The 24,380-nt window shown below is 37.2% G+C and overlaps 1 long non-coding RNA gene across 4 annotated transcripts in view; it reads left to right on the top strand.

The window, feature by feature from the left end:
* The window catches only part of LOC140624239 (uncharacterized), a 78,289-nt gene that overhangs the window by 16,430 nt on the left and 37,479 nt on the right, over positions 1-24,380 (top strand). For 3 of the 4 annotated variants that reach the window (XR_012023747.1, XR_012023746.1, XR_012023744.1), the window contains one exon: positions 18,562-18,682. The exons of the other annotated variant lie outside the window; for it this stretch is intronic. This is a non-coding gene — a long non-coding RNA (uncharacterized lncRNA). The remainder of the gene's footprint in view (positions 1-18,561; positions 18,683-24,380) is intronic. 4 annotated transcript variants of the gene reach the window in all.

Genomic DNA, 24,380 nt, shown 5'->3' with positions numbered 1-24,380 from the left:
AAGTATTTCTGCACTATTAATAGTATATATTTACTATTTAGTATTATCCGTTTAGTTTTATTCATTAATTTTATGTATACGTGTTAGTGTTTTTGTTTTTGTTTTAAGATTTCATTTATTCACGAAAGACACAGAGAGAGAGAGAGGCAGAGACACAGGCAGAGGGAGAAGCAGGCTCCATGCAGGGAGCCCAATGTGGGACTTGATCCTGGCACTCTGGGATCACGCCCTGAGCCAAAGGCAGGCTCATAACCACTGAGCAACCCAGGTGTCCCATGTGTTAGTCTTAAAATAGTATTATACCTTTACTATTATACATTTACTATTTACTTTTATTTATTCATTTACATTTACTAATTTAGATATTTAACAAAGATATATTATGAAAAAGATATCCTGACCTAAAAAACCAAAATACACTATTTGTTATAAAGACTTTTGTAATGATTTGCACCAACAAATAATGTCAGGATTCGAATATAATCTTGACAAAAATCTTGAAGTGATCCTATTCTAATCCCCATTTTGACTCTCAGAGAGGCAAGATTTCATGCCCAAACTCCCAGATTAGGGGGCAGAGGCAATATTTAAAATGTTAATTCAAAATGTTTAATTTAGCATTGGTCACTAATTATGTTAACAAAATCTTGCTTAAAGCAGAGAATAAAGGATAAATATCTATCTTATAGATAAAGCTGTAATTATGGAATTTAATAATTCTGTGACATTTCTAAGATTTGATTTTTATCAGTGATGCAGAATTTCACACCTGGCTGAGCAGCACAGTCACTTGTACATTTTAAAAATATCGATTCTAGGGACACCTGGGTGACTCAGTGGTTGAGCATCTGCCTTTGGCCCAGAGCGTGATCCTGGAGTCCAGGGATCAAGTACTACATGGGGCTCCCTGCACGGAGCCTGCTTCTCCCTCTGCCTGTGTCTCTGCCTCTTTCTCTGTGTCTCTCATGAATGAATGAATGAATGAATGAATAAATAAATAAATAAATAAATAAATAAATAAATAAATAAATCTTTTAAAAATATATCAATTCTTACTGTTCCCATCTTCTCTCACCCTGCTCCTCCATGGGTACAGTCCAAGTGTAAAGTACTCTCATTTCAAAATATGAGAACGTCTTAGTTAAGCCATAGTAAAAAACAAAAACAAAACTGTCCCTCTTTTGTCTCTCATGAGACAGAAATTGGGGAATATACCAAATAACTCTGAGATTCCTTATTGTAATCAGAACTTCTTAAGGATGTCAAAATCCCCAGGGCTTAGCACAGAGTTTAGTGGGCATAAGGGTCACCATATGTTTACTGAATTGACAAAATAAAAAAAATAATCAAGGTTCCTATCTTCTAGCAGCTTGCTCCTTTTCCTGGGTATGATGACATACACACAGAAAAGGACAGCAGTGCAACAGGTGTTCAGAAAGCAAGAGCTCCAGAAGTTCTGAGTAGGAGGAAATCTGCGGAAGACTTTGTCAAACAAAGAGCCCTCAGTAGGTGTAAATTTGAGTAGATAAAATGCAGATGCAAAACCATTTCTGACTGTGGAAGCTGCTTGACCTAATGTGTAGTCACTGAAATGAGCTCTCAGTCTGAGAGAGAACACGGACCCAGTCCAAAGGGGGCATTTGTGATAATAAAACTGAAGAATGAAATGTCAAAACTCAGGGAGAACTTTGAATTTAAAGACGGGATGTGTATATCATATAAAAGGCCAAGTTTATTTTATAAATGATAATTTAAAACTGCAAAATGGAGCAAATACTCAGCACACAGCCTTAGGAGTTTCCCATATACCCCACAGAGAGCAAAGGGAAATTGCTAGCTTTCTGAAGCAGGTTTTTGGGGAGAGAGTAAAATGATGCTGTCCTTTTTACCTGTTTTAGAAGTGGTTAGACCTAGTTCAGGTGTATGTCATTTCTGATCAATTTTCATTGCTATATATTTCTTGCCTGGATTTCTTTTTAGCACTTCAACCTGGTTGGCAGACAGATAAAAAATTACTTCTAAATGAATGAAAATATCTTTACTGACTTTATTTTTCTCATTATCAGTTCAGTCCCAATACTAGACCCATATTTTTCAGTTTCATATAAACTTTTTGAGGAAACTCATCCACTTTTATGACTTCACTTAGCATCTGTTTTTAAAAACTCCCAAATCTAAAAAAAAAATAAAAACTCCCAAATCTACACCAATAGTTATCCCAATTTTACATCCCCTTCTACAATAATTTATTTTTTATTTTTTTATTTATGATACTCACACACACACACAAAGAGAGAGAGAGGCAGAGACACAGGCAGAGGGAGAAGCAGGCTCCATGCACCGGGAGCCCGACATGGGATTCGATCCCGGGTCTCCGGGATCGCGCCCTGGGCCAAAGGCAGGCGCCAAACTGCTGCACCACCCAGGGATCCCCCCTTCTACAATAATTTAAGTTACTTAATATGTTGGATATTTAAATTGTGAAAATTCACAAGTTGAACTCTGAGTTTATCACTCTTTTCCTATTTTTCTCATTACAATAAGTCATTATCTTTTGAATAGCATAGACGCCTAGCTTTTGAAACCTATGTCATTATTTTTCCTTCCAATCTTACCAACTTTTACTGACTTCCCAATTCTCAGTAATACTTTAAGGTTTCAAACCTTCTATCTATTACTATTTGGTTCACATCACTTTGCATGTAATGTCATTGCACAAATAATCAAAGCTAGTATTTAGCAAGCAAGCACTTATTATTATAGTAGTAGGGATGCTTCATCAAAATTAATGTAAAAACACTTAGATGTGCCAGCCTTTTCACCTGGAGGCAGGAAATGACTTTATAATCATTACAGTGGTCAGGAAAAACATTATATCATCTTCATTCCCGCTAAGATAAAAGATCAACAAATATTTTTTTAAGATTTTATTTATTTATTCATGAGACACAGAGAGAGAGAGAGAGAGAGAGAGAGAGAGGCAGAGACACAGGCAAAAGGGAGAAGCAGGCTCCATGCAGGGCAAGGAGCCTGATGTGGGACTCAATCCCGGGACTCTAGAATCACGCCGTGGGCCCAAGGCAGGCACTAAACCACAGAGCCACCCAGGGATACCCTCAACAAATATTTTTTAATAGCAATTTTTCCCCCTCCTGCTTTTTTTTTAATTTTTTTTTAAATTTATTTATTTATTTATTTATGATAGTCACAGAGAGAGAGAGGCAGAGACACAGGCAGAGGGAGAAGCAGGCTCCATGCACCAGGAGCCCAATGTGGGATTCGATCCCGGGTCTCCAGGATCGCGCCCTGGGCCAAGGGCAGGCGCCAAACTGCTGCGCCACCCAGGGATCCCTTTTAATAGCAATTTAACTCCACTATAAGAACCAGAGTGTTACCTATAAGGCAATATAATAATGTTGCCTTGAAAATCATCTCTACGTGTTCACATAGTAATGAAGTTCTGAGGATATCATATTTTTTGCTGATATACTGTTAGTGTACATTTCCATGGCTTACAAGAAGATCTCCTAAAGGGTGAAGGTGCTAATTGCTTTTTATATTGCTCTCTCTCCAGCACTTTGAACAATGCCTGGAGAGAACCTGTGGGCCTGTCTCCTTGCTTATACCAAGGAACCACTATCCTCTAGAACAGAAAAAGCCTAAGCGAAAGAAGCTACAGGAACACCAAGCAAACCAAGCATAGGTCTTCCTCTGAGTTTCTTAGTTTGCTTAAGTCCATGTGTTCTGCTCTGAAGTAGTGGGAGACGGCATGGCTGGCGAGAGGTTTCCTTTCATGTAAAAAATTAAAGAAATGTAAATTTTCTTGCAAATCATAGGTTTTGAATATTTGTTAAATGAATGAATAAATGGGAATGAGTATGATTTTCTATTATATATAATTTTTTAAGGATTTTCTATATATAGTAACATGTCATCTGCAATTAGTGAATGTACTTCTTTCTTACAAATTTGGATGCCTTGTATTTCTTTTTCTTGTCTGACTGCTATGGCTAGGAGTCTCAGTTTCTACATTGAGTAAAAGTGGTGAGAGTGGATATCCTTGTCTTATTCCTGGTCGTAGAGGAAAAACTCAGTTTTTTACCTTGGAGAATGGTATTAGCTGTGGGTTTTCATATATGGCTTTTATAATATTGAGGTATATTGCCTCTAAGTCTACTTTGTTGAGAATTTTATCATGAATGGATCTTGAACTTTTCAAATACTTTATCTGTGTCTATTGAGATGATCATAGTTTTTTTTTTCCCTTTCTCTTGTTAAAGTAATATAGCATGTTGATTGATTTGTGAATATTGAACTGCCCTTGCATCCCAGTAATAAATCCCATTTGATTGTGATGAATGATTTTTTTGGATGTATTTTGGATTCAGTTTGCTAGGGAGATTTTTGCATCTATCTTCATCAGTAATATTAGCCTACAATTTTCTTTTTTGGTAGTGTCTTTATCTGGTTTTGGTATCAGGGTAATGCTAGCCTCATAAAATGAGTTTGGAATCTTTCCTTCCTCTTCTATTTTTTGGAATAGTTTGAGAATAAGTATTAACTCTTCTTTAAATGTTTGATAGAATTCACCTGTGAAGTCATTTGGTCCTAGACTTTTGTTTGTTGTGAATTTTTTTTATTACTGATTCAACTTAATTGCTAGTAATCTGTTCAAATTTTCTATTTCTTCCGATTCAGTTTTGGGCGATTATGTTTCTAGGAATTTTTCCATTTCTTCTAGGTTGTCCAATTTGTTGGCATATAATTTTTTCATAGGATCCTCATGATTATTTATATTTCTGTGGTGTTGACTGTTACTTCTCCTTCATTTCTGATTTTATTTGAGTCCTCTTTCTTTTTTCATTATGAGTATGATTATAAGTTTTTCAATTTCATCGATCTTTTCAAAGAATCAGCTTTTATTTCATTGATCTGTTCTCGTTTTTTTGTTGTCTCTATTTCATTTATTTCTAACCTAATTTATTATTTCCTTCTTTCTACTGGCTTTCAACTTTGTTTTTCTTTTTCTAGCTCCTTTATGTGTAAAGTTAGATTATTTGAGGGTATTTTTTTCTTTACTTCTTGAAGTATATTGTATTGCTATAATTTTCCCTTAGATAAGACACCTTTTGCTGCATTCAAAAGATTTTAGACCATTGTGTTTTCATTTTCATTTGTCTCTATGTGTTTTTTATTTCCTTTTTGATTTCTTGGTTGGCCAATTTATTGTTTAGTAGCATGTTATTAACCTCCATGTATTTGTGTTTTTATATTTTCTTACAATTGATTTCTAGTTTTATACCATTGTGGTCAGAAAGATACATATGATTTCAGTGTTTTTTAATTTATTGACACTTGAGTTATGCCCTAACATGAGATCTATTTTGGAGATTATTCCATGTGCCCTTGAAAAGAATGTATTTTACTATTTTGGGATGAAATTTTCTGAATATATTTGTTAGACCCAATGGTCCAATGTGTCAATCAAAGCCACTGTTTTCTTTATGATCTTCTGTCTGAATGATCTACCCATTAATGTAAGTGGGGGTGTATAATGTCCCCTACTATTATTGTATTACTATTAATTTCTTCCTTTTTGTCTGTTAATAATTGCTTTATGTATTTGAGTGCTCCCAGGTTGGATGCATAAATGTTTACAATTGTTATATCCTCTTGTTGGATTACTCTCTTTATGATTACATAGTGCCCTTCTTTGTATCTTGTTATAGGTTTTATTTCAAATCCTGTTTTGTCTAAGTATTGCTGTGTAACTGGAGAGGTATTGAGGTCTATATCTATTGATATATATGTGTGTGTATATATATATGTATATATATATATTTACAAAAATAATTCTCACATATAATCCATATTCATGATTTAGGAGGAAAAGAATCAACTGTATGGTCTCCTCAAAAATATTTTCACCCTTCTTTAAAAAGCAAATAAGTTCCCAGATGCTGGAAACTTTTAGACCTCTGTAATAGAAATACTGTATTTGACATAATGCACCAATGCATTTTTATACTTAGTCATCTTCGGATGCTGGTGATGCAGCAGCTTGCATTTTGAACACATGCCTAATATGGCCAGATCTTATGGTTTATTCCACTGGGTAGAGAAACACAGCAAGTGCCATTAAGGCTAAGCCAACAGGCTGAGTGTTCCTTGAAGAAATAGGCTGTGACTAAATTGAAGTGTTAGCAGAGAGGAAAAGAAGTAGAAAACAGCTTTTCAGCCTAGGGGAGTGAGTAAAGTAAGCTGATAGTGGCAGGGGAAGAAGGTCAGATCTGCATGTCCTCATCTCCCCACTTCAAAGGTGGAAATTCCAGGAAGTAGAATGTATTAGAAACACTCAGATAAGTACAAGATAACCTGAGAACACTAAAGATGTGCCCTGCATCCCAACACCTCTAGTAAGAGCCAGCTTGGTGACATACCAGTGTGGTGCAATGGTGAAAAGGATTGGAGAGATAAGTGAGCTCAACACAGTGCTCCTGCCCTCATGCATATTCTTTAGACAGAAGCTATTAGAAGGTGTTAATGGAACTAGGGACCTAATATAGGCTGGCCTGGAGCCAGGACAAAAAGTACCAGTGTATGAGGATGACTCAAATGTAGTAAGCATCAGTTGCATCATAGTGGTAACAAGTATAGGGATCCTCCAGGCCCAGCAAGATCCAGAAGACAGCACATGTAGATCTCTGGCACCATTATCCCTTTCCTCCATGAATTCACATAAGCCCCAAAATGCCCAGAAGCCACATTATAGAGATAGGAATCTGAAAAACTGAACATGTACTTAAAAGACACTGAATCATTTAAAGGGATACATGGGGCAGCAAGATAACTTCCTCAACCCCCTGCCATGTCACTCACAGGGGTAGCTCATGAGGATGAGGATGAGGATGAGGATGAGGATGAGGATGATTCCACTGAATCTTCGTTAAGCACACAGAGGCTTATTCTTGACAGGGCAGAAAGAGGGATGATCAACCGCTGCCTGCTTCAGCCTTGAGAGAGAAAAAAGAGTGAGGAAGTTGGTGCCCGATCGCTGATTCTGTGCAACTGTTTCCATCTTCACCCTCTTTTTTAAAATTGTCCTCTTTTAACGTGACAGTTTGGCTGACTGTAGACAGGGAGTGTTGTGGCTGAGAACACAAAGATGGCTATCTTTGATGCCTTTGATCATAGAAGATTTTTAGTTAAGAAACACTCCAGCAGCTGCCTCCTCTTTACCAAAAAAACCAAACCACAAAACTAAAATGCCACTTTTCATCAAGTGTATGAATCACTCCTTTTTTTTCCTTTTTATTCTAAATTCCTTCTAAAAATAGAAATAAAAAAAATAAACTGCTAAAGTTAGTTATTGCTCTCTTGTATTGCTTTTCTTCCTTTTTTTTTTTTTTTAACATGGTGCCTATAAGAACTTGCCTAGGCCAAAAAAAGTGGGGGGAAGGGAGAGATGCATTATAGTTAATTCTAATTAACTAGGCAAAAAAAAAAAGTAAAAAAAATAGGTGATCAAGGATGCCTAGGTGGCTCAGTCGGTTCAGCGTCTGCCTTCAGCTCAGGTCATGATCCTGGAGACGTGGGATCAGTCCCACATCGGGCTCTCTGCTGGGTGGGGAGCCTGCTTCTTCCTCTCTCTGCCTGCAGCTCCCCTGCTCTTGCTCTCCTTTTGTTAAATAAATAAATAAATAAATAAATAAATAAATAAATATCTTTAAAGAGAGAGAGAGAGAGCGGTGATCTGCACAACATGGTAAAACATTAAAACCTAGTTGACATTTACAGCCCACTATACCCGAGAACTGTATATGTTCACCTGTATAGACTACACATGGAGCTGTGTAATAATCTCAGTACATTTAAGAGAACTAAACTCATATAGAGTTTGTTTTATTTTTTTAAAGATTTTATTTATTTATTCATGAGAGACACAGAGACAGAGAGAGGCAGAGACACAGGCAGAGGGAGAAGCAGGCTCCATGCAGGGAGCCCGACGTGGGACTCTATCCTGGGTCTCCAGGATTAGGCCCTGGGCTAAAGGCGGTTCTAAACCACTGAGCCACCCAGGCTGCCCCATACAGAGTTTATTCTCTGACTGTAATGGAATAAAACTAGAACTTAGTAAGATATTTAGAGAAAATCTTAAATACTTTGAGAATTTCTAAATAGTTCATGGGTGAAAAAAGAAATCACAAAGGCAATTAGAAAATTTTTCAAACGTTATGTTAATGAAAGTACATTGTATGAGAAATTGTTTGCAGCTAATGCAGTGCTCACAGGAAATTAACATTGTAACCAACATCCACATAACTGATGGTGACTGGTTTTGATCAGATTTTTTTTCAAAGGTTAGCTGGCTTCTCTAATTTAGAGAAAAATGTAAGTAGAAATCTAAGCAAATCTTGAGAATATGTGTAGAGAGAAATTTTTAAAGTAAATGCTAGGATTTTATTTTTTTTCTTTTAAAGATTTTATTTATTTATTCATAAGAGACAAAAGGAGAGAAAGAACGGCAGAGGGAGAGGGAAAAGCAGGTTCTCCATGGAGCAAGGAGCCTGACTTGGGACTCAATCCCAGGACCCCGAGATCATGACCTGAGCCGAAGGTGGACGCTTAGCCAACTGAACCACCCAGGTGCCCACTAAGTACTAGGGTTTTACAGTAAATATGTTGTAACAACCATTTGAGATCTTTGAAATGCTCCTGTAAGTCAGTGAAAAAATAAATGTGATATCATACTCCGTTGTTTGTTTTTTTGTGAGCATTTAATGGAATAACATCTAAAGCAACATCAAATATACAATATACAAAAGAGAAAATCATATCTAATTATACGGCACCTACCTTATTGTTGTTGCTTGGTACAAGCATCTCCATATAGCTAGCACTACTTAAAGACTAAATTCACAGCATAAATCTAAACATGATATTATGCAGTATTATATGGATAGACACAAAGATGGAAATTCATTGGTTTAGATGCTGGATTGAGTTGAATGGAGAGGCAGATGGATTTTTCTGGGTTTAATAATTAGTAAAGACTGGTGGTTTTAGTAAATACACAAAGCCTTCATGGCTTTTAGTGTGCCTAAAGTATTTCTTTGTGCTTTCTAATATTTGAGTTCATAGATTATTAGTGGCTAAATATCACTTGTTAAGAAAAGAGGTGATTTGGACTTCTGCACAGGGCCTTTTATGTACCTTCATTAGCTCAATTATAATTAGAACATTCTTTTTCAGTATTTAATATTGATATTGTACCTCTCCTATAAGCCCAGATCAAAATTATACCACCATCAGATAGCCTTCCTTAAAGATCCATTCCCCATCCCTCAATATATGAGCTTTTGCCTTCCTGTTAGCTGCGTGGTCTCTTAGTTTATTATGTCTGGTACTGTCTTTATTTGTTCTTCCCTTGATATCAGGCACCCCAAATCCTTATCAGAGTAATTTGTATGTAGTAGGTGTTAACAACAGTTGGGAATGAGTAACAAATATAATCACAGCAATTACTAACATATGCCACTGTTTCCTATAAGAAAAGGGTCCAAGAAATGGAAGTGACAAACTTTCTATAGTTTATTCTTATCAACCCTAAGAAGAGGTTGAGTTTTGTGGCTGCAGTGTTCCATGACAGCAGCTGTCCCCAAGACTTCTAGATACTAGCTAGAATTTGCTTAATGTATGATATAATGCAAGGCTCACCAACTGCCAGCTAAGGATGGTTTGTACATTTTGTAATAGTTGGAAAATGGCAAAAGAAAAGTAATGTGAGACATGTGAAAATTATATGAACTTAAAAATTTAGTGTTCATAAAGGAAGATTTTTTAAGAAGATGGCTTCACTCATTTGGTTTGCATATTTTCTATGGCTATGTTTATGCGACAACAGAGTCAAGTAGCTGCTGCAGTGGAAACTGTGTGACTCGTGGAGCCTAAAAAATGTTCAATATCTGTCCCTTTACACTAAAGTTTGTCAGTCCCTGACATAGTGAATTATTATGTCCATATGGAATATCAAATTTTCTCTTTTAACATTTATATTGTGTAAATCTGGAAAAAAATCTCATAGGCATGATTGGTTAGAATACACTTTTATGTGACAGACAATGATCAAATCTAATGCCACACATTCTTTTACTAGCTACCAATTCTACATCACACGGATCATTTTGTTTCATCATCTCTAACTTGATGGTGAATTCTTAACAGTGGTCATAACAATTTAAAGTATTAATCTGTAGGTAGATTTGTAGAATTTCCTTGGCATTGTTTGAATAATAATTTAGTATTGATTACCCTCTGAGAATAATAAAAAGCATCATGTTTGAAAACAAAGATGGGGGGATAAAAGTAAAACCTCTTGCTTTGTGGGTTACCAATAAATATGGGCATTTCAAACATTTTAAAAGGCCTAAACAAATAAATAAAAATAAAAAAATAAAAGGCCTAAAAAATAATGCAACAGTATTTGTTCTATTCTAATATAGGGCATGTAATGTCCTGTGGATGATGTGGAAGGATAATACAATTGCGAATTAAAAAATGAGAGACACAGGGGCGCCTGGATGACTCAGTCAATTAAGCATCTACCTCCGGCTCAGCTCATGATCTGAGCCCTCCAGGACTTTTGATCTACAGAACTGTATGATAATAAGTGGAAGTTGTTTTAAGCTACTATACTTAGGGTAATTTCATTGTATAATAGTAGAAAAGAAATTCAAACCGTACCATATACCTTTAACTATTAATATTTCTTTTACATACATACACATATTTTAAATTTTATGTATTTATTTCGAGAGAGAGAGAGATGGAGTGGGCAGAGGAGTAGAGGCAGAAAGAGAGAGAAAATCTCAAGCGGACTCCACACTGACAGAGTAGCCTGACATGGGGCTTGAGCTCATGGCTCTGAGATCATAACCTAAGGCAAAATCAAGAGCTGGCCCCTTCCTGACTGAGCCACCCAGGGGCCCCTTGACTATTGATATTTCAAGATACACACTTATGGGTATAAGATATGGATCTTAAAATGTCATTATTTAGACAACTGTCAGATCCTAAAAGACCGAGTCAAGATTATCAATACTTTTTTTAGTTCTGAAGAGGACACCTCACAAAAGCAGGACATTGAACTAATTTCTAATATTCAAGTAGGAGAGAAATCTAATTTTGAGAATATTTTTAGTGGGTTTTGTTTTTGTTTTTGTTTTCTGATTGGGTAGATGAGAAAACCTTTTTTTTCTTTTTTCTTGATCTCCCCCTAGCTCTCAATTTAGTAGACTCTGCTTTTGCAGATTGAAATAAAACATTTTCTAAATGGTAATTTATTCTCCCTGAGGCTTCAGAATTCAGGAACCAATACTTTCCTGAGTCTTTTAGCTTATTTTTTATGGCAATGATAATTAGCTGTGCCAGTTCAGTAAGAATCTGTCCTTCTTTTTACCAGGACACAATTAGATAAATTGATTATGCAATCAAGACCATACCAGGAAGTTTCATACTGTAAGAGAATAAATCTCATTTCATCAGTTCTGACAAGTTGTACTTCAAAGGTGAAGCCAATGCCCATAAAACAGTCCCAGAAAATTGGTCTGATATGGTTCCAGAGCTTATAGGCTGTAAATAACGTCACTCCTTGGCAGCCCAGAAATCTTATTATATGTTAGGGACCTTGAGGAGAGAAGAATCTACCCAAATTTATAGATTCTACTGGTAAACTTTGTTGAGATAAATTTCTGAGATTTAGTTTCTTGGTCTCAGAATAAAACAGCCAATAAGAACAATTCAAAAACTATCTGTAAAATAATAGAAGTTATTGAAAATAAATCTGAGACTCTTTATGAAATTTACAGAGAAGTTAATTTTCTGGCTGGGTCGTTGTTCACACTAATGGTTCTAAATGAGCTGACCTCAGCAAGGAAGCTTTGTGGTTAATTAACACCTCAAGCTACACCCACATGCCAAGATAAAATAAGACCAGCCTTCTCTTGTCTTCAAGAATAATCGTGGGGATTATTTGTTTGGTGTCTGTAGTTTGTGAGTTCAAGTGAATTGGAAAATAGTTTATGCCCACTGGAGAGAACACATTTTTTGGTCGGTACTAGTAATTTTGGTTATTTCTGACACTAGAACCAGATTTAACATCCTGTTTCCCTAATTAATTAATAAGCTAAATAAAATTTTAGCACATTTTGACTCAACATTTGTATTAATGTTTTTCAGCCTTTTCAAAATGACACATTGTCAAAAATATAACTAAATCCAGTTTAGGTTTTACACCTAACTTTTCATAATTTTATTGTGATTAATAGTTTTTAGCTAGGGGATTCTACTCTGGCATAAAGATTGCTTAACTTTTCTTTTTAAACCATTAGCTTTTAAAATCTTAAAGGAGGACAGCTTGGGTGGCTCAATGGTTTAGCACCGCCTTCAGCCCATGGCGTGATCCTGGAGACCTGGGATCGAGTCCCATGTTGGGCTCCCTGCATGGAGCCTGCTTCTCCCTCTGCCTGTGTCTCTGCCATTCTCTCTCTCTCTCTCTCTCTCTCTCTCTCTCTCTCTTTCTCTCTGTCTCTCATGAATAAATAAATAAAATCTTTTTAAAAAATAAAGTAAACTCTTAAAGGAAACACTGTTGTAATAGTTGCCTTGTTCTTGGTCCTGGAAATTTCTGTGATGTTAAATGAGAGTAAAAGATTTTATTTCTCTAAATCGATTGGTTAATTTAGATTATCACTCTATTTGAACCTAAAAGCATCATATCTGTTTCTTGGTAATTTATTGTTTCTTTGCTTATCTTAAGTTTGCAACAGTATTTTACAATTAATAAATTCATTGCTAACTTTGATATTTACATTCACTTATAGTCATTTTTACATTAAAAAAAACCTGATAAATCATACTTTTTGAAGTATGATGTGATACTATCTAGGAGCAATTATAATTGGGTAAATGATAGCTGGCACTAGAGATAGAGGAGTAAATATCAATGGCTGAGTATAGAATGTGATCATTAGGAGCACTAGACAGACAGTGATATTAGCCATAACAAGTTTTTAAAAAAATTTTCATGCTATTTCTGGTAAATTGGAACATGGGAAAAAACAAATATGTATATATCATGCTTTATTTTTTTTAATTTTTATTTATTTATGATAGTGAGAGAGAGAGAGAGAGAGAGAGAGAGAGAGGCGGAGACATAGGCAGAGGGAGAAGCAGGCTCCATGCACCGGGAGCCTGACGTGGGATTCGATCCCGGGTCTCCGGGATCTCGCCCTGGGCCAAAGGCAGGCGCCAAACCGCTGCGCCACCCAGGGATCCCTCGTGCTTTATTTTTAGTTTTCTTATAGACTGTCTTTCATTTTGATGTACATAATAAAACCAGTAACAATATTTTATTTTTTTTAAAAGATTTTATTTATTTATTCATGAGAGACACACACACACACGCACACAGAGAGGCAGAGACACAGGCAGAGGGAGAAGCAGGCTCCATGCAGGGAGCCCAACATGGGACTTGATCCCGGGTCTCCAGGATCAGGCCCTGGGCTGAAGGCAGCGCCAAACCGCCAAGCCACCCGGGCTGCCCAGTAACAATATTTTAAATAAGTTAAATATTTAAATGCTTAAATTGTATTTTGTCAAATGATATGTCATTTGTTCTTACCTGTCTTATTCTAGGAAGAGACTTTATAAGATGGATAGAAGAGTCGGTCTTGATTAGCCAATAAGTCTTCATGACCATCAATTTTCCCCAGTAAATCTTAGACACCAAACTATAATTTAAGTAATTACTATGGCATTTGGTTAATTGCTTAGCCAAGAAACTCTTCTAGTCAGTTACTAACAAGCAAAAACAACAGGATATAACTCCTTATTTTTAATTTAAAAAAATAGCAATTAAATTCAGCAAATGACAGGTTAAATTCTTTTATTACACGATAAACGCAAAAGCTGAGACCCTATAACAGATGACATTTTACTAGTATTTCCCAGGTAAACGTAGAGTGAAAGTAAGAAATTGCCAGTAAATAAAACCAATATTTTACATCATTTTCAAAGAAAATATATTCATTCAGAAGTGTTACAGTTAGAACACCTGAGTGGCTCAGTGGTTGAGCATCTGCCTTTGGCTTGGGTTGTGATCTTGGGGTCCTGGGATCAAGTTTCTGATCAGGTTCCCAACAGGGGTCCTACTTCTCTCTCTGCCTATGTCCCTGCCTCTCTCTGTGTGTCTGTCATGAATAAATAACTAAAATCTTGGGACGCCTGGGTGGCTCAGTGGTTGAATGTCTGCCTTCGGCTTGGGTTCATGATCCCGGAGTCCCAGGATCGAGTCCTGCATTAGGCTCCCTGCATGGAGCCTGCTTCTCCCTCTGCCTTGTCTCTGCCCCTCTCTGTGTGTGTCTAAATAAATAAATAAATAAATAAATAAATAAATAAATAAAAAATAAAGTCTTAAAAAATAAAATAAAATCTTAAAAAGAGGAATATTACATTTATTAAGGGATATCTTGAATCATACTTTTTTACCTGAAGTCACATTACTATATATTTGGTTGGTGTTCCATTTGGCAAGACTTCAGGATGTCAGTTTCTGCTTTGGATATTGGTTGACTGCATGATGAATATGGAAGAAAGTGTGTCCTAAATTTCCTTGGAACCGTGGGAGAAAGTTCAACTATGTGATGTTTTTTCTACATATATTATTTTGTATTTGACGTACTCCTAATTATGTTGAGAGAGCTAACATTTCCATTGTTATAAAAGCTTATATTTTCTGTCTATATAATTTTCTCAGAAGCATAGAATAAAGAGCCTGGACAGGGTTGAAATTCTATCATGTCCTATAATGGTCAGTGTGAAGTAACAAGTGAACAATTGATTAGGTTGGCTTCCGACTGGCCATAGTATTTTAAATCAGGACTGCTTAGGGAGGTAAGGGATAATGTATTTGCTGTGGTTGTAGGGTGGAAAATTCATGATGGTACAGACGTGCAAAGAATGCGTGGGGCTTTTTATTTATCTATAACTGATAAAATTTTTCTGAGCCTTCAGTTCATTTAGCAGGAGTAATTATAGTAGGGATCAAAACTTCAGTTTGCCAGTTCAATGTATATCATTTTCTTTCACTTTACACAGTCTCTTTCTAGTTAAAAACAATTTGATTATGTAAACATTTAGTCAAATAAAAACCAACTCTTTATCGAGACTATTTGTCCTGTGCCTTCCCTCTTTATAAGAGGGAATCTAGATGAGGGGAATGTTTAGGATCTTCATTGGAGAGGTGGAGTGCCTCATGATGGTCTTTGTGTTGGTCTGACTCTTGGATTTACAATGGTTGATGATTGATATCCACTGACTTGTGCTCATGGTCCAGTCCATGAGTGTCTTGCTTGTGTTCATCATTGAAATCTATGGCTAAGAAATTATGGTTTGTTTATCTTGATTAAGTCAGAACTTAATTTTTTTCCCCTGTAATTATGTACTGTCTTGATCCTAGATGGCACTACAGATCTCCTATTTCTTCTGGGTGTGTCTTCCACACCCATGTGTGTGTCTCCCACGTGCTTTCTGGTTGGTCTGGTCTGCCTGCATTGAAGTTTTTTTTTCTAGGAGTGCTTTGATTTCCTCATTGTAACCACTTTTTTTAACCACTTCCCTCCAGTGCCTCGGCATTATTACAGTTTTCCTCTTCCTGTCCCAGTGTCAGTGTGAAGATGGTCTTTGGGTACCCAGTGGGAGATGGGCCAAAGCTCCTGCTTCTGGCTTTCCTTTCAACCTAATTAATATCCCACCTCCCGTGATGTTAACTCTGAAAGAGGTAGGCAGATAGCACACATCCAACGGGTTATTTTCTCTGCTTCTTTTTCTTCTCAATATTACTTTTCCTGGAAGAGAAAGGCTTTCTGCTCCTTCCTTTCTGAAAGATACTTGCAGATGCCAGATCACGGATTTCCTTTTCCTTATGACCTATAATAAAATTTGGCCAACCAGTTTGCTCAACCTTGTTCTTAATATATTAATAGGAGGGAAAGATATTGGGAAAATATTTTGTTTCTTAATAAATTTTGATACTCAAGCCTATTGGCTAGCTGAGAAATTACACTTTGGTTTTCAAAAGCTGAAGATTTTCTTTCTTTCTTTCTTTTAAGATTTTATTTATTCACGAGAGACACACAGAGAGAGGCAGAGACATAGGCAGAGAGAGAAGCAGGCTCCTTGCAGGGAGCCCAATGCAGGACTCGATCCCAGGACCCTGGGATCATGACCTGAGCTCAAGGCAGATGCTCAACCACTGAGCCACCCAGGTGCCCCAAAAGCTGAATGTTTTCTTGTTTTTTGGATTTCTGCTGTAATCCTCATAACTATCCTGAAGGCAAATGGATGCCTCCAAAACCATTTGTTTATTCTTTCATACAGCAAAAAGTTATCGAGCATATGTTATGTGTTCAGTTCAGTTTCAGGTGTTTGTATGCTAGCGGAAAAGGTGAACAATACATGAGAGAGATAAGGAAGGTATTACAAAGTGATAAATTCTATGGAGAAGACTGAAGCAGAAAAGGACAAGTGGAACTGTTGGGTGGAGAAGTTGTGCTATTCTCCATAGTGGGGGAAAGGCTTCATTGAGAAAGTGACTCCTGAGAAAAATGTGAAGGAATTGAAGGAATTAGTCATCTGATATCTGGGGAAGAATAGTAAATTCAAAGGCTTAAGGGTAGATAGTGTGTCTGTTTGGAACAAGAAAGTGGTAGGAGATGAGGTCAGAGAGGTAATGGGTAGTTAGAACATATAGGGCCTTGTAAGTTAGAGTTGGACTTTGATTTTTACGTAGGGTGGGTCAGGAACCCCTTGGAGGTTTTTTTTTTTTTTTTAAGATTTTATTTATTTATTCATGACAGACACACAGAGAGAGGCAGACACAGGCAGAAGGAGAAGCAGGCTCCATGCAGGGAGCCCGATGTGGGACTCAATCCCAGGACTTCAGGATCAGGCCCTGAGTCAAAGGCAGATGCTCAACCACTGAGCCACCCAGGTGTCCCACCACTGGAGGCATTTACGTGAGGCATGACATGATCTGATGCAAGTTTTTAAGTCTGTAGGAAGGTAAGCAAGAAAATGAGGAGGGCATTGGAAGTTATTGCAGTAATACAGATGAGGGATGATGGTGGCTTAAACCAAGCCTCTGGCTGTGAAGAAGTAGCTAAATTCTGGCTATATTTTGAAATTAGAAACATCGAAATTTGACTATAAACCAGACATAGAAAGTTAAAGAAAGAAAAGAATCAAGAATGGCACTGAGAATTTGGCACTGAAAACTTGAAAATGGAATTGTATTCAACTAAAAAGTAAAATGAGCATATTTGATGTATGGGGGGAGGGGATATCAGGAGTCCAATTTGGACATGATAAGTTTAAAATGTCTGTTAGACATCCATGTGAGGATGTTAAGTCATCAACAGTTAGATCTATAGGTCAACATCCAAGGGAGAAGTTGGGTTGGAGATGTACATTCTTTACATTATTACCTATAGTCTTTCTTTTTTTTTTTTTTCCATATAGTCTTTTTTACCTAAGAGTAATAAAAGCTTGCCTTACTTGAGAGGAAAAGGAAAAAACAAACAAACAAACAAACAAAAAAACAGTAAATTTAAAGAAGTTAATGGAATGCCTGAAAACCAAACCAAAAGTTCTAACTAATTGTAGATTTTAACGAACGCTTTAAAGCCCTCTCCAAATAGAGATGTAGAAGTAAAAAAGATCAGAGAAGGAACTTACTCAACAGTTCTTCATAATTAACAGTATTCAGATTGTTCTTAAATTTCAGTTATCTGCTTGACTTGTTCCTTCACCTTCTTCAAGTCATTGCTCAATTATTTCTCTCTTAATGAGGCAAGGTTGACCACTGTATTTCGATTTCAGCCTAATTGTTTTACTGTTGTCATTCCAAATCTCCTTAAACTGCTTTATTTTGTTTTTTATCAATAGTATTTGTCACTTTCTTAAATATGATGTGATTTTCTTATGTTTGTTCATTGTTACGTTGTTTAGCTTGTATATAGCTTTCAATCCTACTGGCCTCGCCTATAATTCTGGCTTTGGCAGTGGTCACTGGTTCCCTGAGCGCTTTGACCAGCTTCATGTGGTTGCAGCCTGATTCAGGCACGCAGTGCCTTACCTCAGACTCACATCTTAAATTCCTGTCTTAGGGCTTCTCTGACAGTGCAGACTACCTTTGGGAACCTGCTGGGTACAAAATTAGCGTAACCTGAAGGTGGGGGGGACTGGATCCTGTAGAAGGTGGGCATTTTATTCCCTCAGGCAGATGTTCCTGGACACTTTTACAAAGTATCTCATACGTTGTAGAACAAGAGAGTGGGTACAATAATTGATATTTCCACCATCCTTGTATTCACCCTGTCCCTAAATTTTGTTCACTGAGATCATACTAATAAATTATTCACTTATACTTACATAAGTCTTGGTCACAGGCTCTACTTTATGGAGAATTCAGGCACTTATTTTTTTTTCCTTCTACCACTTCAGCTGCTCAAAGATACCTGACACACTGTAAGCATCCAGAAGATTGTCTGGCATCTGACAGGCTCTCAACAAATATGTACTGAATTGAATTGAAAGTAATTTGGTTCTCTAATTACTAAATCAGGTAAGGATTAGGAATTTGTGATTTCAATGCCAAAGTGAAACTATCAAAATGATACATTACCTAATAGTCATTGAGTTAGACCATAGTGGGGATGCCTGGGTGGCTCAGTGGCTGAGCATCTGCCTTTGGCTCAGGTCATGATCCCAGGGTCCTGGGATTGAGTCCTACATCAGGCTCCCCAGAGGGAGCCTGCTTCTCTCTCTACCTATGTCTCTGCCTTTCTATCTGTGTCTCTCATGAATAAATAAATAAAATCTTAAAAAAAAAAAGAATTAGACCATAGGGGAATTCAAACAGAATTCTCTATGGCAATAAAGAGTAGGTGTTGGGATGCTTGGGTGGCTCAGTGGTTGAGTGCCTGCCTTAGGCCCAGGGTGTGATCCTGAGGTCCTGGGATCGAGTCCCACGTTGGGCTCCCTGCAAGGAGCCTGCTTCTCTCTCTAGAATAGGTATAATAATTATCTCTAGTTCAAAAGGTTGTGAAGATTAAGTGCATTTATATATGTGTATGTATACATATATATACACACTTGAGTGGCTTAGTCAGTTGAGTGGCTGACTCTTGATTTCAGATCAGGCCACGATTTCAGGGTTCTGGAATTGAGCCCTACTTTGGGCTCCATGTTCAGTGGGAAGACTGCTTGAGGTTCTTACTCTCCCTCTCTCTCTCTGCTCCTCTCCCCACTTGCACACACATTCTCTTTCTAAAATCAATCAATTATATATATATATATAGGATATATATATATATATATCCTATATATATATATAGGATTTGGCATGTATAATATCCATGCCATACAGTAACATGCTTGAATATATACAACATACAAAACTACAATTATTATTATTGTTGCTGTTATTATTGATTTCCACCACACATATTATGGAGACTCAGCATCAAAATAAGTGGACATTCCCACCCTTCAAGTAAGTCTAACCAAAGTTTTCTCACCACTTTCTTGTATTTTGCTTGTTTTCAGTTACAATTAGCATTTACTCTAATAAACGTGAAAAACAATATAGAAATATATAAAGTTCCACAATATGTTCCATTGCCATAGCTCTACTGAAGGTTCATTTTATTTGAGTATAACTTTGTTTGCTGATACTATCAGCCCAACTTATAAATGAATTAATCAATTCATAACAAATACCATCATTACGATGAATATTATATACTAATCTACCCTTCGGCCCCAATGCAAAGTTCAGACAACTTATTTTGCCACTGTTAAGCTTATGGACAGAATATCAAACTAAATCTCAGAATCCTGGAATTTTATCATTTGTGAGATACAGATTGCTATGCCTACCCCATCAATTTTGAGGGAGAATTAAATGTCATAATGTTCATAGAGAGAGGGGCCTGGCACAGGCTCCTCTGGCATGTAGTTGAAGATCAATAGCACTGATTGAAATCAATGCTAATTGGAATAGCACTAATTAGAATCCCATCCATACTCCATACTTCTCAGAACTTGTTGCTGTGATTTTCCTAAGAAGATTCAAACACAAAGTTTTAGCTCTACAAATGTCTAATTAGTACTTGGTGAACAGAACTCACTTTCATGAAAATAAATGTTCCAGAGATGAATGTTAGGTATTGAAAGCTTTTTATTAACCATAACAGCACCAGTTACAGAGTTATTTCAGCTGCACTTCAATTTGTAATTTAATTTAATAAATCACAATGAGAATTACTAAAAAGCAACCTAATCTGAGTTCTTTAAATTCTTTTAACTTGGCATTAAATGCTAAAGAAATGCATTTAGTAAGAAAGCTTCTTGTAAGGCATAATACCTTGATTGAGATATAACCTGTGATTTACAAAGTTTAAACTTATAATACATGCTCAGTGTTTTTTTTTTTTTTTTTTTTTGAAGATTATTTATTTATTTGAGAGAAAGAAAATGAGGCGGGGACAGCAGAGGGAGAGGGAGAAGCAGACTCCCCTTTGAGCAGGAAGCCCAATGTCAGCTCCATCCCAGGACCCCGAGAGCATGACTTGAGCTCCAGGTGCCCCCTGAGTGTGATTTTTTAAGGTAATAAAGATAAGGTAATGAATGGAAAACTAGACTTGGTGTTAAAAAATTAATCTCTAACTGGATGACCTTGACTTAATCTTCACTTTGGAAGCCTATAAAATATGTGGTTATGGGGATGTAAAAGGAGATTATAAACAGATATCTTCTATTTTCTTGACTGGTGTTTTTGCCAAAAAACTCTACAAGGAAGGTCTTACCTACAGTCAAGACATTATTACTTTAGGAGTTGGGAACTTCAAGTGAGATTCAAAATAGCAGAGTACTTCCATGAATATGAAGGAGGAAAGAGGACTGCTTAGTTTCATTGCAGACAGCTGCCAACTTGAAGATGCGCTACAGTCTTTTTCTATTATAAGGTGATTTATGAATATCATTATAAATCCAGTTTAGCACTTTTACTGCTTTAAGTGCCATAAACTCATGGGATCTGTAACCTCACATGTAATAAAATTCAAAAAAGATGAGAAAAACATGATTTCCAATCATTCAGCCCTCTAATATGAATTTATTTACGATCACTTTGACTCCTGAAACTAGCTAGTCTTAATCACAAGTGAGATAATTTCGCATAATCAAATTGTACCTTTTTACATCAGGGCTCATTACGTGCCTGAGGCAAAGCAGGTATCAAATTAAACACTAGTAAATTCCAGTGACTTCATTTAGGGAAAATGATTATCTCTAAAGTAAACCAAAATACTGGAAGAAAACACATAACGTTTTACAAAGAGGTTTCTGAACTTTGAAACAAACTAGCATTTTGCTTGAAATAATACTGAATAATTACGGAAAACATTTGTGTCAGTATAAAAACTCACTAAAAGCATTTTCAGAATAATCCTTCAAAAATATGATCCTAGAATCTAAATTATCCCTTTCGGCAAACCTAAGAACGTATTTCGATGATCTAAAGCTACAATGTTAAAATTTCAAAAAAACCCAAATCCCAGAAAAGGAGATGAGAGTACTGTATGAAGTCTAAACTGTTTGGGGTTATCATTTTTCAAAGGTGTTTCCTGCCCAGTTTTAAATGTCAGGTGCCAAAAATGATAAGCAAACAATTCTGTCAATAGACCACTTATGTCCCTTACTCTGTTCTTCTCAAAGTGACAAAGTGCCTTGATTCCAGCAGCGATTCCCCAGTCTGCTTTCGCCTTGGGTTTCCGTTGTGACCATTAACTGCTGAAACTGAGCCCAGAGTCCACGATCACAAGATCTGAATGTTGCAAGGGATCCTAAAGAGGTGAATTAACTCATCCCTCTGCCTCTAGGAAGGGAAAACTGGCCCCAGATACTTCCAGAGGAATAATTTTGCATCCTAATGAGAGGGAAAGACTAAGTAGTGGGAATTTCCTTCCGAAACTCGGTTGCATACTTTTGGCCTATTTCTATGCTAATGCTGTTGCAACAGCAAGTAAATGTTCTGAAGTGTACATGGGCGGTGCCTCCCCACACAGCCAGATTAGCACATGACTCGGCTTAGGCATGTAGCTGTTACAGATTCATTAATTTGCCTGAGAAAATTCCTTTTATGGATTAAACAACCCCTTGGAATAGAACCATTTTTATACATCTTATTTTACATGACTAAATGTTTCTACTCTCAGTATTTTTCCATCTCTCCCTTCCCTTCAACTTCCTTCTCCATTCTTCCACTTTTCTTTCCTGTGGTCCTCTTTCTCCCTGGCCTGCTCTCTACCCTCCACCCTGCCTAACCACACCACTAAGCTTGACGGTTAGCTCATTACCTTGGCACCGTCTTTCCCCTGACCTTTTATATTCTGTTGGATGCCAGATTCTGGAATTAATGCTTTAAAAATGACTCCCAAATCAGTACCTCTTTTCCATTCTGTTGCTGCTGTCTCACTTCAGGCTCTTATGTTCGGCTTGGATATAATTTCCCTACTCGTCTCCTTGCTTTGGTTTCTTTCCAGCTCCCAAGTATGTTGTGTGCGCTGCCGTCAGAATGGTCAGCATGAAGCACAGCTCGGACTTAATCCTGCATTGAAACCTTCACTGCTGCCACGTTACCTGCCCAGGCATCCAAACCCCTTGACCTGGCTCTTATACCCGTCTTCCCTCCCCCACTGCCAACACCCATCTTATGACCCGGTTCCAACCTAACTTTCTAGAGTTACCATTTGCTTTTTGCTTTTAATGTGGGTGACAGTCTGCCCGAACCATATTAAATTTGCTGAACACACTACACTTTAAACTTTCTTACATATTTTTCTCTAATTCTATGTTTTTGCAATCTTGCAATCTTGTTTCCTTCATCTAAGATTTTCTTCTTCCAATATTTACCTATTGAAACCTGACTCCTCCTTCAGTTCCTAACCAATCAACCAACTAACCAATTAACCAAACAATAACAGCAGCTATGCTTTATTAGACTCTCCTAACTTATCCAGACATTCTGAATACTTAGCCCCTGATCCCCACCCAAACACGTACTGGGAAGATATTATTATGACCATTTCACAGGTAAAGAAACCGCAATACGGAAATGTTAGTGGTTTTTATCCTAGGCTGCATAGTTAATAAGTGGGATGTTAACACATCCTGGTAGTTATCAACCTAATATTCTTTCTTCCTTTAGCAGAACTCTTATTTTTATTTTTTGGAAGGGGTATTAACAGTGTGACCAGCTAAAACAAGAAGACATCAAAAACTACGTATCTCAATTTCCCTGATAACAGGGACTCTTTCTCTCTTTTTCTTTCTTTCTTTCTTTCTTTCTTTCTTTCTTTCTTTCTTTCTTTCTTTCTTTCTTTCTTTCTTCCTCTCTCTTTCTTTTCTTGTCTCTTCTTTTTTTTCTTTTCTTTTCTTTTCTTTTCTTTTCTTTTCTTTTCTTTTCTTTTTTTCAGAGAGAAAGAGAGAGAGGAGGGGGGAGAGGAAGTGGAAGAAACAGAGAGACCTCTTAAGCAGGCTCTGCCCCCAGCACAGAGCCCAACTTGGGGCCCGAATTCATGACCCTGAGATCATGACCTGAGCTGAAATCAACAGTCAGATGCCTAACCAACAGAACCATCCAGGCACCCCTTGGACTTTTTCAACATACTTCTAGCCAAGGAGACCTAAATGGTAGTCTGCTGAGAGTTTTGGCAACATTTTCTTGTCTCTTCCATGGCTTGTTCTTTTTCTTTATCCTTTAGAAAGCAGGGCTGAGATGCCTGGGAAGCGAGAATCGTCTGGGAACTATCAGGGTGACAGAGCACTAAGGAAGGGAGAACAGGAAGATGAAAAAGTCTGAGAGGTTGACGGCTCTGAGAGTTGCTGCACTGATGCCTGTCCAGAAATTCTTGTTGGGTAGAAAGATGAAAGTTTAATTCGATTAATTTGTGCATTGGGTTTTCATTTGCTGATACATGAGCACAATTTCCAACTGGTGCATGATGGAAATGGGTTTCACACCTATGCTCTGTCTCCTGGATTATTCTTTGGATTCCATCATCACTGGCCCTGTCATGATGTACATTAAGCCTTACCTGAATCCCCAGCTCAGAAATAAGATTTTGGGGGCACTTGGGTGGCTCAGTGGTTGAGCGTCTGCCTTCAGCTCAGGTCATGGTCCCAGGGTCCTGGGATTGAGTCCCACATCCCCGTGGGGAGCCTGCTTCTCCCTCTGCCTGTGTCTCTGCCTCTCTCTC

The sequence above is a fragment of the Canis lupus genome, chromosome 34 (assembly GCF_048164855.1).
Source record: "Canis lupus baileyi chromosome 34, mCanLup2.hap1, whole genome shotgun sequence".
In the NCBI taxonomy this organism is placed as follows: Eukaryota; Metazoa; Chordata; class Mammalia; order Carnivora; family Canidae; genus Canis; species Canis lupus.
Note: the sequence above shows the minus strand (reverse complement) of the source record. Positions and strands in the feature narration are given on the sequence as shown.